The 13,691-nt window shown below is 38.9% G+C and overlaps 1 long non-coding RNA gene across 2 annotated transcripts; it reads right to left on the bottom strand.

Moving 5' to 3' along the window:
- Nucleotides 1–7,968: 7,968 nt before the first annotated feature.
- On the bottom strand, nucleotides 7,969–11,068 carry LOC145426935 (uncharacterized). Of its 2 annotated transcripts, XR_013907667.1 has the most exons (4): nucleotides 11,027–11,068; nucleotides 10,296–10,905; nucleotides 9,778–9,930; nucleotides 7,969–9,426 (listed from the first exon to the last, which is right to left on the bottom strand). It is a non-coding gene; the product is annotated as an uncharacterized LOC145426935 (long non-coding RNA). The 2 variants fall into 2 exon arrangements; XR_013907661.1 differs by having other exon boundaries at nucleotides 10,296–11,061.
- Nucleotides 11,069–13,691: the final 2,623 nt, after the last annotated feature.

Genomic DNA, 13,691 nt, shown 5'->3' on the forward strand with positions numbered 1-13,691 from the left:
TTTTTCCAAACCCAACAAACTTTTTTGTTTGTTTCTGAGAAGGAGAACAGTTTTACTTTCCATATCTTCTCACACTCATGCTGAACTGCGGCATTATGCTCAAGCATGCTGGCTTGGGGCTATAGCTTTTGGCAGCCCAGGACTCACAGCACTCAAAAACACACACAGTAACTACAGCATATCCGTATTAGTGCTTTTCCCCCCGCTAAAACCCTACCGTCAAAGCCTTTTGACATCTGCCAGTTTGTTCGCAAATACTGTCCAAATGCCAACTTTGCAATGCTCCAGCTTTTGATGCGCATGGCTGAAAGTTTTCTTTTTGTGTCAGTGCTGATGTGTGTACTCATGCACGTGCGTGACTCTGTGTATCTGTGTGTGTGTGCTTGTTTGTGCCTCGTGGGATTAGGTTCATGAAAGCATACGCATGGATAACATCAGAAGGATGGCCACAGGTTGCCAACCTGATGTCCTCTCTCAACCTCTTGCTCTGCCAATTATGCCCCCACCACCACAATCACAACCCATGACCCCCATCACCCAACTTAAAAAAAACCCCAGTCTGCTGCTTACTCCTTCATTATGCTCCTACAATATCATTATGGTCAGAAATGGGATATATGTGCCCTACTTAAAGGTGGAGAAAGGTGTTGAGAAAAGTCTGCGTGTGTTTGTATTAAAAATAAAAAGGTGATAATATGATCTCTCTATGTCAGCTATTGTTTTTCATCATCAGAAGAAGACATGTGAAACTTAATTAGCACCACGGTGAATGTTGAGATGAATTATTGACTCACAGACTTTGATAACTTTCTATCCAAACGATGGAAAAAAGTAAACTGCATTTCTAAATTAGCTGCAAGAAAGCTCGTTAGGTAACAATAGCTTTAAAATATATTAATTCTTCAGTATTAAGACTCTATTAGGGTATTAGCTACTTTTAAGTAAAGATATACTTTTAGTTTTCACTTTGTAACAATGGTATTCTTGTATTGTGTTAAACACAATTTTATTTTTCCTAGCTTTTAATGTTCCATGCATAAATTACACTGGAATATATAAAATAATATTCACGTGCTTTTAACATTTTCCAGGTCATCTGATGAGTGTTAATCGAAACTGAGAGAGTTGGACTTTGATGTGATGATGTGCTGCCTTGAGCCATGTCAACACAAGAACCATTAGCTCAAGTTGTCACCCTGCCATCTGCTAACCGTCTGTCCTAAATGTCTGTTTCTAAGCACAGCCAATCCCCTCTCTAGACACTCTCAGAGTTAGCTGCCTATTTCTGACTACGAGGGCTTAAGTCCATCTTGCAATGCTCATAAATTGTTTAAATACTGTTTATTGAATCAGTCCTTGAGATTGAATTGCAGAGATTAATTCCAAAATGTGGTATCTCTTATTTCCAAAATATGACCCCTACCCCGCTTAACTGATTGCTCGCATGACAGTAAAATATTTTAGTAGATATTTTTGGCTTTCAATTTAAAGGAGAGGGATGCTTAGCAGTGGTTTTTGAAATGTGGAACAATAAGCTGATATTTCAACTCGACAACACACACAGGATTTAACAAAGAAACCAGAGAAATCTGGTTATATTAGCATGCAATGTTGTTCAGTGGATGACTCTTGCATATTTTATAAATCCCCTGTCTATTCTAAAAATAATGGTTTAAAAAGAAACCCAGAGGAACTCATTTGAAAGAGAGGAAAATACTATTTCCTTATATTTATCATTTATAATCCTCCATGACTGGTGATCTCTGCAACACTATCCTCCTCCTCCACCTCCTCCTCATCTGTCTCCTTATACCCCAGTGAAACTTGATGGGGGTGGGGGACTTCCTTCCTCACGTCCCTCTTCCTCCCCTTGGCTATGTAGACGAACCATCCCTTGCTTTGCCATTGCTCACTTTTCATAGGGCAAGGGCAAACTGTAAAAAGCAGAGAGCCCAACCCCCAAGCCTGCAAACCACTGTTCCCTGTTTATCATATTAGCCTGTGCCCTTGAGCATTTCGCTGCCAGGTTCAAGCTTTGAACTAAGGAGAAAAAAAAGACCACAGTAACTATACTATTGGCTATGTGTTTAAATTGAAACTGTAAATGGCCAGGTACTAAACCATTTTCAGGCTTCAGAATAGAACATCTCGACTCTTGCATGCTTTGGTAGGTTTGTGTTGTGCAATGGCTCCCATTCCACCCTTGAGAGAAATCTTAAAAACGTGGCCCTTGTGTATGCGTATAGAGTTTATTTTCTTGTTACCATGGAAACCAAAATGTCGTCTGATAAATTTTAGCAGAACAACATATTGTGTCTCAAAGTCATCTTGATGTGAGACTCAAGTAGAACAGTTGGGGAAGCCAGGATCAAATTATCCACCATATGTATTTAGAAAGGCTTAATTACACCAGTTCATGACTTGCCATTGTTCAGAATAATTATGATAGTTTGAAGTGTCATTACTGACAGCCATAATTATAATTTTGCAGAAGAGCCGGTTTGTCAAATCACTCCTTGAGAGGAACACAGAAGAGGAGCAATTTCAAGCAAGTGAATGTTCTAAATGTCACACTGACCCTACTGACCTCCATCCTTCATCTCACCTGCAAATGAATGTCTTGGCTATTGGTGGTAGTGGTGGGGGTGGTGGGGGTCTATCCTCTCGTGAGGTAGCCATGTTATAGGGACAAGCTACAGATTCATGAACAAAATGTTTCTCATTTGTCAGGTAACAGATGGGACACACATGGTGAACGCAATCATCCTCCTTTTGTTAAGTGGCCTGTATTGTTATGTCATACAACCCAGGAGAGCTGTTACATATACCAGCACTCTCTGATATCTAAATCAACTGTGATTGCTACCTTTAGTATCACTGAAGCCTGAAAGGCCTTGTGTTGAATGAGTTCTTTTTTGTTATGAAACTTTAAAAAAACCTCTGTCACTGGCCACCCATGGTGTGTTTAAGAATCAGAAATAGATCTCACTGCGAGACTTAAAAGACTGCTGAACAATTGATGGCACATTCACAAAAAGAGGGCCGTGATGGCGAAAGAAAATGGGCCGGTGAGAAAAAAGCAACGGAGGCAAGACAAAAGAATGAGAGGTGGGTAAAAATTCTGTGCACAAAGTTAACCAAGTTTATTACAATGGCTTCAGAGTCAAATTATTATGCCTACTTATTAATTGACATTCCTATCGACCAGCTTTGGTCCTCTTTTGGCTGCCGTCTGCAAAGGGCACTTTGAAATGATTTCTGTGCTATTGCCAATATGGCTTCAGAAAGAATCAAGTCACATGCCGCTCTAGGAGATGAGAGGATCATTCAGGCATTTGGTGATTCTCTCCTTCTGCCTGTCAGCACTGCAAAGTTGTGCCATTTATGTCAGTCTGTTGTCAACAGAGAAGAGCTACACTTCAAAAAAGCTGAGGAAAGCGCAACAGCTTTCACTCATTTAAAACAAAAAAAGTGCTGTAAATATGCACTTTTAGGATCTTATATGAATTGGTTAGTTTTAACAACACAAACAATTTGATAGGGTGTCTTTATATGACATGAAGGAGGCAAATACCAGCTGTGTAAAGGATGACTCACTTTCATTAAAAGAAAAGGATCCTTCTGAGCTTTGATGTTTCCTCCTCAGGTGTGTCACAGGGAATCATTTTTATTTGCAAAATGTGCAAGATTTATATTGCCTGAATTTGTCTGTGTAGGTTTGTAACCACATAGCTCACAGCAGTGGGTTCAATCGACAGTTACAGTATGGCGCCAACTCACCCAGAGCAAAATAGAGCACAAATAACAGGAGGGAGGAGTGGGGGAAATTATCTTGTGTGTGTTTGTGTGTGTGCTTAAATGTGTGACTGCGCCTCTCTGGCTGTGTCTATGAGTGTGTGCATTCTTGTCTGCCAGGACACAAAGGCTGTATATATGCCAGTATGTGCAAATGTGTGTGCTTTGTGGGTGATAAGAGGGCTACAGGAGGGGGTGATGGAGAGTACCCAGAGCAGAGATAGAGCAGGAAGGAGGAGGACGTGAGGTGGAAAGAAAAGATTTGGTGAGGCGATGGGTGATCAATGGAGTCAATGGAGTGTATCTGCGCCCAGGGTGACTACTTCAGGTTTATATGATACAGACAAGGAGACAAAAAATGTTTTGTCTACTACAGAACAGCCTTGTTTAATCCAATTTTTTCTTCTCTTTTTAAATTTTTTTAACCCGTCAACCAAAACACATCTAGACAGTTATCTAGATAATTAGTGATGATTGTTAAAGTCACAAGTCTTAAATGTTTTTCTTTCTTGACCTCTAGTTTTCCTCTTTCCTAGCTATTACCTCATTTATGATTCAATATCAACTGAATAAAATGGGAAGCCCTGAGATTATAGGTTACCATCCATCCATTTTCTTCCACTTATCCAATTCAGGCTCAGGGGGAACCTGCACCGTATGACAGGGCAAGCGGCAGGGTCCACCCTGGACAGCTTACCAATCTGTTACAGAGATAACAAAATAGAGACAGACAGCCAGTCATACCAACAAATAATTTAGAATCAACAGTTAACCTAACCCCGTGAATGTCATTGGATTGCTAAGGGCATTCTGTTTAATATAGGGCCAGGATTTGTTGCCTGTGAGTGAGTTTGGTTTTCAGAGAATGAAGTCTTGAGAACTATCTGCAATGAAACACGTTTGAAGCTGCGGTGGTCACTGAGCAAACTGTTATTCAACATTTGCACCACTTTACCGGCTGATTCAGCTAAGCTGTGACAAGGACAGGTGCAAGAAACGTTTTATACCTCATGCAACAATACATCTGCCATTATGCATCTATTTAATTTTAACAGTGTATTTTCACAACACTTGACACTAACCCGTGTTGTTGCACCACACTTTCTACTGATATTTTTAATGCTGTTTTTACAACACTTATTAAGCCATTTAACTTTGTTTTTGTTTTCATTTTGAAATTCTTTATTTTGTTCTACATCACATTATTACTTCATTTTTTATTTAAATTGATTAACCTATTTCACACATTTGTTTGGTCAAACTGTATTCTGTTTTGCTGAGCTACATACCATTCTGCTTTACCATTCTGCTGCTTTAAGCTATTTGTTACATGTTTCTTGTGTTTAACTTAATTTTTAACTGCTGTAATAAAGTAATTTTCCCAACGTTGAAAGAAATGGATCATATCTTGATAAAATGAACCACACAACTGTCACGGATTGCCGGGGCAAGCCGTGTGGAATGTAGAAAAGGACCCAAAGGGCAGCAGCTCTGGAGCAGGTGAGTGTTTATTTAACAAAAGAAAATACAAACAGCAATGGCGTGGGTGAAGGTGAAACAGGAAAACCTAAACTGGGTAAAACTAACAAAACAAACCAGAAACGAAGATGCAGAGGTCCGGGGAAATACATACGGAGAGACGCAGGGAGACCGAGGGGAAACAACACAGACGAACCAGCAATTACTAAGACAGAAAATACAACTTAAATACACTCAGAGAACACAGGGAGATTACACACAGGTGGGAAACACAGCTGGGAGTGATTAACATAACGAGACTAGGGAGGCAAACTGAAAACACTCACATAAGACGCAGACCTTCACAATAAAACAGGAACACACGGGCAGAACAGGGTAAACACTAAACAAAGGAAGAACAGAACCAAAATCGAAGAGAAAACACAAAATGCTGGGTCAAAAGGACCCAGGATCATGACAACAATGGTCACATGACTTTAAGATCGCCACAAAGTTCATGATTTGAATTAGCATGCTGTCCCCCAACAATGTCTGTAGTGTTATTTGCTACCTTTTAGTAAACCTTTAAAAATTTGTGAGCGCAGTATTTACTTCCTTGTTTTATATTGTAGATTTAATTTAATACAAGTGAACCACCCACCAATGCAAATAGGTAGTTCATTTCTTTGATTTTAAGACTAGTTTCTGCAAAACTCTGTGAGGAAAACATTTTGTTAACATAAACTTGTAGTTATAACTTTGTCTGGGGGTGGACAGTATTTTCTATTTTTTTCTTTGAGAGTTCTTAGTCTTTGGCAAAGTATAAATTAAAGTGGCGATCGTGGCTCAAGAGTTGGCAGTTCGTCTTGTAATCAGAAGGTTGCCGGTTCGAGCCCCGGCTCGGACAGTCTTGGTCGTTGTGTCCTTGGGCAAGACACTTCACCTACCGCCTACTGGTCATGACCAGAGGGGCCGATGGCGCGATATGGCAGCCTCACTTCTGTCAGTCTGCCCCAAAGCAGCTGTGGCTGCAACTATAGCTTCCCTCCACCAGTGTGTGAATGTGAGAGGGAATGAATTGTAAAGCGCTTTGAGGGTCTCAAAAAGCACTATATTAATGCGATCCATTATTATTAAAATCCCGTAATTCTTTTGTTGCCAGTAATTAATTTGCTTCACCTCATTACTAATGCTGTCAGATGAGAAATTAAAAAATAACTGAAATGAAATGTGTTACTTTCTTCAATAATACATTTCTGGTTTCAACAAGACTTTAGTGGGCTTCAGTGTGCTTGCTGTGTGAGACTGTGTGAGTGAAGAGCTCCAAGCAATCAGTGACCACAGTGAATTGTCTAAAACCACATGGAGGGAGTTGCAGAGTGAATTCCAAAATTCCCACAGAAGGTTGAGCTTGTGCTCAAAGAGATATCAGCACGGTGAAATCCACCTCCTAATCCCCCTCCAAAAAACTCAGCTGGAAAAATGAGAGAATTGGTTTTCCCCTGGTTTTTGTTGGTCGGTAGTTACTAGGCTCTGAAGCTCCAATAAGGATCATGTGCTGTCTCTTTTGCTCTCTCTCTCTAACTCCCCCACCTCCCCCTTCTCTCCCCCCAAAGCCCTAAATCACTATTACTGTGAACAAGCATGCAGTTAATAAACCTAACAGCCAGCAGGGAAGTACCTCTGCGTGTGTGTGTGTGTATGTTTGTGTGTGTGTGTGTGTTTGTGTGTGTGTGTGTGTGTGTGTGTGTGAGGGAGAGAGAGAGAAACAGAGAGAAAGTGCAAGGGCAAGGATAACTTGTATATCTATATATTAAGTCGCTTGGCAAGAAAGCACCATATGAGATACTGATAGCAGCCTGGTGCCATAACTCCATCTAACATTTTATCTAGAGCAATTTTTCACCTTGCAGCGCTATAAAGACATACTCCAATTTCATACTGAGAAGGAACAACACACTGAAAAAAATATGTTGTTGGATTTACTTAATTCAATGGTGGACATTTGTTGCACACAGATGTTTTGCTTTGGCAGCAACTTAAACAATTGAGTTAAATTAACACAATTTATTCATGTTCAATAAACCTGTGCAATTTGTGTTGATAAAATGTGACTTAAACATGTTTTGATGAAGTAATTTGAGCTCTTGGAATATTTTAATCCTTCACAATTTTTTCACTTTATCCCAACACCATTCAATAACTTTTACCCAATACTACTTGGTCACTTAAATACTACATGTTATCTTCAAATTACATTTTGCTATTATATTCTAGTATCAAATACACAATTTTCAAATGGAGGCCTTATAACAGATTGTATTGTTCTCTTCCAAGATGGTTGCTGGCATCCACCAGTAACCTTTAAAAACAAAATGTCTAATTTCACTGCATTGACAGTAGGTAAAGAATTAAACTGACATTACTCCTCCACTGAATCTATATAAATCAACAGTTAAATAATGTCAGTTCTTCCGTGTTCTCTGGAATCAATCACAGCAAAGAAATTAGACTGTTTCTTTTGAAAAATGTTACAGGACAATACAAAACATTCTATTTAAGGCCTCTGACGTCAAGATTCAGTTAAACAACAATTATAACTAAACAATTTGAGGAAATGTTAGTTTCCATTAACATTAAATTAGGTTACTGAATTGGCAAACACCTTCCTATTAACATTACCCATTTTACCCCAATAACTAAAGAAATTAGCACTTGCAGGTCAAAAACTTTATTCAAGAGACGCAAAAATAACATTGATACAGTGACTGTCAAAAATTACAGCACTGATCATACTGTGACATCTTGGTTCAAAACAGCACACTTAGAAATATTCAACGTTCTTTACTTCAACTGAATGAAACTGAAAATACCATTTCACACGACCCATATGGGATATTTAGACTGTATAACTGTTCACGCTACATCTCTTCACTAGTAAAAGAAAGAAAAAATACAAACAGAAATTGAAAAATGCTGCCAAACAGACAAACAGAGAACTTGTACAGAGCAAAAGGAAAAACAAACAACAACAACAAAAACAGCTTGTCCTCATGGCAGTTGCAGAGTATATAAAAATGAACCCTGCGATCTGCTCCTGGAATTGAGCTTCAAAAATGCAGCAGAACAAGTGTGAGATTTAAATGTCCTCTCACCTAGAGCTGATCACCTTGCATGCATAACAGTGAGCTTTCCTTGCAGGAGCAGTTTTGTCTTAGTTGTGAGCTTTTCTTGAGAGCTGAGTTGCATCCAACTCCATTACCACCCATTGAATCACCTCAAAAGTGTAGCAGAGCTGTGATGGGTAACTCATATTGAAGGAATAAAAAAGGTCCAAACAGCATGGCTACTGCAAAGGTCACGTTATCCAGATCTTGAAGAACTACTATACCCTCGATGATGATGCCAACATCAGAAAAGTCATTGCCTGGCGCATCTCTGGAGACAGATGTTCATTGTGGTTTTCTCAATCTGTGCAGTGGCCTCAGTCAAGTCCTGGTTAAACACAAAACATTTTTTTAAGATTCCCTTTTAAACTCATCTCTTTTGAATCTACCAGTTCTAATGTTAGAGTAATTTAAACCATAGTAAATAGCTATAGCCAAAGAGTTGCCTGCCATGCTGCCATTCATGGTCTAACAGAGTTTCTAAGAGAGAGTGAAAAACATAATAATTTCAAATGCTTTACATTAGTTTTTGTTAGAAAGACACCGGCCCATCAGAAATCCAGGTTATGTCACTCAGAAGATGTTAGAATTTAGACTTTCAGCCCCACAATTTGGTTAGCTGTTGGTCAGTTGGTCTTTTTTTTTTTTTTTCAAACAAAAGCTAATGTAAATATTGGGGGGATTTTTCTTTGTTCACTAGAATGACAAATTTAAAGTTTTTTCACACTGATGTGACCCCTAATACAGGGGTAGGGGTGGGGCCTCAAGGGCCGGCGGCCGAGTTCACTACTAGGCCTCATGTGAACTTCAAATTATTAAAGAGGACTACTGGTCCTAACCAGTCCAATGAGGATCAAGTGGATAACTAAATGCATTTTTAAATGTTGCAAAGCCACAATCTACTCATAAAACACTCATCATGAACTCCTGCACCAAGATGTTGCAATTGTCTTTCACACAGATGCGGAGCACTTTGATGAGACCCCCTTTGAGCATTAATGTCATCCTAAAGTATTATAACAAAGAAAACAGAGATTTGTGAACTTTTCAGTAGCACAGAAGAAAATGATCCCAGACCAAAACTTAAACCAGTCAACATGCAACACCAGCATCTACAAAGCAATATCAAAAGTTCCTGTTTGACATCAACTTTATGGATATATAGTTTCCAGAACATATATTTTTAAAAAAAGATAATTTTTTCTCAGTGGGCCAGTAAATGCATGACAAAAAAGAATGGCATCCTTTCAGTGGAATCAGTACTCACAGGTAATAGTTGACTGTTTCAATGGATGCAGCATAAAAATCTTTTACTGACCTAATGCACTTTGTAGTTAAAGAATTTTAAAGTTCTTACTGTCATCATGGCAGCTACATCCTTTAGCTTTGTGCACTGTTCCCCCGATCACTTTGCAAACACTTTCAGCAGACTGTCAGAGAGAAACTCAGCTCCGTCAGAAACCTTGACTGTAAAGGCATGGTTGGGATGCACTGGAATGCTGCATTTTATCTGAAATAACATTTTGAAATAACAGCAGGCACTGTGCTTGGTTAATCAGTAATGTTTTGTTGAATAAAAACTGTGTTTCCAGATCTTATGGGATTAAAAAAATCCAAAGATGTTTGTTTCTGATTTGCAACCCAAGAACCCACAAGTTACAACCTCATTTTAGTTCAAGTGTGCATTAATGTGAGTCCAGTAATCACCTTTCTGACAATACATACAGGTATAAGTTAAACCTATGGCAGATTTTGGATTTCTCAGTTGTTTTAATAGGGTGGTCTATTTGTGTATGCATGCACCTAATAATTATACAAAACCTATTATAATTAAGTTACAGAAACCTTAAGCGAAAATAGAATATACTTTCTTACCATAACACCTTGAACCCACAATCCATCAGCTGACTCCTGGTGAAATGCAGAATAGATGTGGTCTCTCAATGTGCAGCAAAAAAAACAAAAAGAAAAGGACAGCAGGTGAGGGCAGGAGGGGTAGGGATGTAAGCTAGCATAATGCCGCTAATGATATTAGCTAAAGCTGTTCAATGTCCAAAATCTCACTAACACCACGGTGCAGTAAATACACAATGTAACTGAAGAGTCAGTTGGCAAATCTATTCACACAGAAAACCAAATTATGTTATGAGTGCCTCATAATTAGGTTTAATGTGATATTACGGCTCTTGTGCCAAAGACAAATTCAAATGAAAAAGCGCCAATTCTTTGACAACAGATAAAACAGCAAATAAGCTAATGGCTCTTTTTTAGCATGTTACATGGCGACACTCTAGACGTTTAACTACATTTGGCTGAAATATGGTAAATATTAATTCAAAAAATCAAGACATACCAAAAACGTAGAGTTGGCTGCTCGACTTGACTGAGATGGATGCCTTTTTTGAACCACGATCCAAAGCCCGCGAGATGAAATCACGCGTGGTTTCACGAGATTTAACGTTGCTATCTTATTGACTTACTTCACCTGAACATGATATGAACAATTTAATACACCCTTTCTGCATATCATGTAGTTTTTACACTATATAGTTACATTTATCTTTAAAACATGAGGTAATTGTGTTAAATACATGCAAGATGCTTACATAAATCCAAGAGATGGCCAGTCCCTTTTTTTCAGTGCAGCATAGTGTATGATGGAAAATATTTATCAGTAAAAAAAACAAACAAAGCTCCAAATTCCTGGAGATATGGTTCATTATCATGATCCACAGTGATGATGAGGCATCAAAGTCAACGTTGTATTTCGGTGTGGATGCTTTGCGCCATGTCACATATTTTGATATGCAGGTGCACAGAAGCACAGGGTTTCCTGCAGCAAGCAGGCAGCTCTCTTGTCGGAGGTGTACCCAGGCATGACACGTAAAGACACACATGCATGCACACACGCACACACACATATGCGCACACACACACTTCCCCTCTTGGCAGCCATCCGCCGCAGGGTGGCTGATAAAAATATCACAGGCCCCATCAGGCAATTAAACAGGGAGACGCAGCAGAGTGTGTTGGCTGCTTAATGGCTTCGGCCTTCCCGCAGAGAAGTCAGTGTGACTGGCCAACAGGGGGGATACAGACCACTGATGGAGTAGGAAATCAAAAGGTGGGAGAAGTAGCTACATTGGTCACAGTCAACAGTTATGCTGTCATGTGGTGGAAGAGGATTAAAGAGAGAAAGTTATATTTAAAAAAAAAAGAGATTTAGATGTAAAGTTATGTTGAAAAATATATTTTAAAAAAAGAGATCATTTACTTAAAGTACATTTCCATTATGTTCAGGGTAAGAATTGCAAACCATAAAAAATAGCAAGAATTTGTTGGTACTAATTTGTAATGAGTTGTAACTATGAGTACTCTTAGTTTGCTTTTGTTTTGAAATAGTTAATGTAATATGGTAATTCCACATGGTAAGGTTAGGTTGAGAAAAATAATTTCTCAACCTGTCATGCTGGACTTCAAAACCTTTGTATTTTTAGCTTGTAGCACATTATAAATGAGTTGTAACTTATGGGTTTATGAATAGTTGATAATTCATTTGTCAGTGCCTTAAAGATTTGTTAGGAGAATAACTTTAATTTCCATATACTTTAGACAGTTCTACCATTTGCTTTTTGTAAAAGTGCTATAGCCTTACAGAAATCTGACTAATGAAGAGTGTAGTTTTTATAGTTTGTAGTGATAGGCTACTTTTGAAGTCATTATGGGTATGGATACTTGGATTTCTACACTGTATTTAAGTCCCTCTGAGAAAAGCTCTCAATAACTACAGTCTCTGAGGATGCTGTTGTGCACCTATCAATAGTTCAGCAGTTAGATTTTGCATTGTCATGACTACCTGGTGATAGTGATAACTAGGTTTCACAATAAGAAACGGCTTTGCTATCTGAGATCACATGCACTTTCACCTCAGCAGAATGCTTTGTGTGTGTGTAGCTGTCCTACTGGACATGCAGAACATCATGGGGGTGACAGATCCACACTCCACAATGGACATTCCTCAAACACTCTAAGGTATTATCAGCTTGTTGGTAGAGGTTAGTATCTGCTCCATATCTCAGTTCCAGCCATGTCTACCACTCTCACCTCAGAAGGGGCTCTGTGATGCAGTCCATATCACCTCACACAATCTTGCTGATACAAGGTGGAGACCCAACTTCGGTTCTTTATAGCACGTGTGTCTGAGGGAAACAGATACAGCAACAAAAAAAAAAAAAAAGCAAAGTGAGTGAGTGTTGTGTCATGTTTCCTAGATTGACTATGCAGTTAATGGAGACAGTAACAACTCCACTGGAACAACAGAACCGATAACTCAAACAGACATAAACGTTCACCAATCATGGGCTTGAAGGACTTTATTTGGCAAGAGCAATTGTTTCAAGTCCAAATGTAGCAGAAAAATGGCAAAAGAAATTGTGCACTGGCAATCATGAAAAATTACCTTGTATGTCTGCCTGCAGGTTTAGTTCAAATTTTGATGAACTGTTTATCTAAATAAATATCATACAACAATGGCATAGTCCAACTGTAAAATAAATTTACCTCAGACTGAATTTGGGTTTAAAATTAGAGGATTTGACAGAGGTTATGATTGAGTACTATGTCAGTATATCAGTAAGTGTGCTAAATTTGGTGTAATAGACAACTAAGCACCAGTGACTACATATACAGTGCTCAAAAAAAAAATTAAAGGACCACTTTGAAAACATACCATATCCTAATGGGAAAAAAAATCATGCTTCATTAACATCACGGCACAGTTTGTTAGGAATAGATGGATTCCACAATATTTCATGGAAATGAAAATGATCAGCTACAGGAGGCTGAATTCAAAGACATCCCCAAAATCAAAGTAAAAGAATGAGGCAGCAAGCTGGTCCATTTTGATGAAATTTAATTTCAAACTCAAAATCGCACTCAGTAGTTTGTATGGCCCCCATGTATGCACTGTCAATTTCGGGGCAGATGGTGTTCTGGGGCTCTCCTTCCAGATCTGGACCAGGGCATCACTGAGCTCCTGGACAGTCTGGGGTGCAACCTGATAGTTTTGGATGGATCAAAATATAATGTCCCAGAGGTGTTCCAGTGGATTTATGTCAGGCTAGCGTAGCATCTAGTCAGTGGTAGCAGTGCCTTTGCCTAGCCTTTAGTGGTTTGTGCATGCCTTCATTGATAAACTAATTATAGGCAGCATAATATGTTGGAACTGCCAATTCTAGTATTCTATGGTAAGCGCCATTAAGGCTTCAGGCT

The sequence above is a fragment of the Astatotilapia calliptera genome, chromosome 1 (assembly GCF_964374335.1).
Source record: "Astatotilapia calliptera chromosome 1, fAstCal68.1, whole genome shotgun sequence".
Taxonomy (NCBI): domain Eukaryota; kingdom Metazoa; phylum Chordata; class Actinopteri; order Cichliformes; family Cichlidae; genus Astatotilapia; species Astatotilapia calliptera.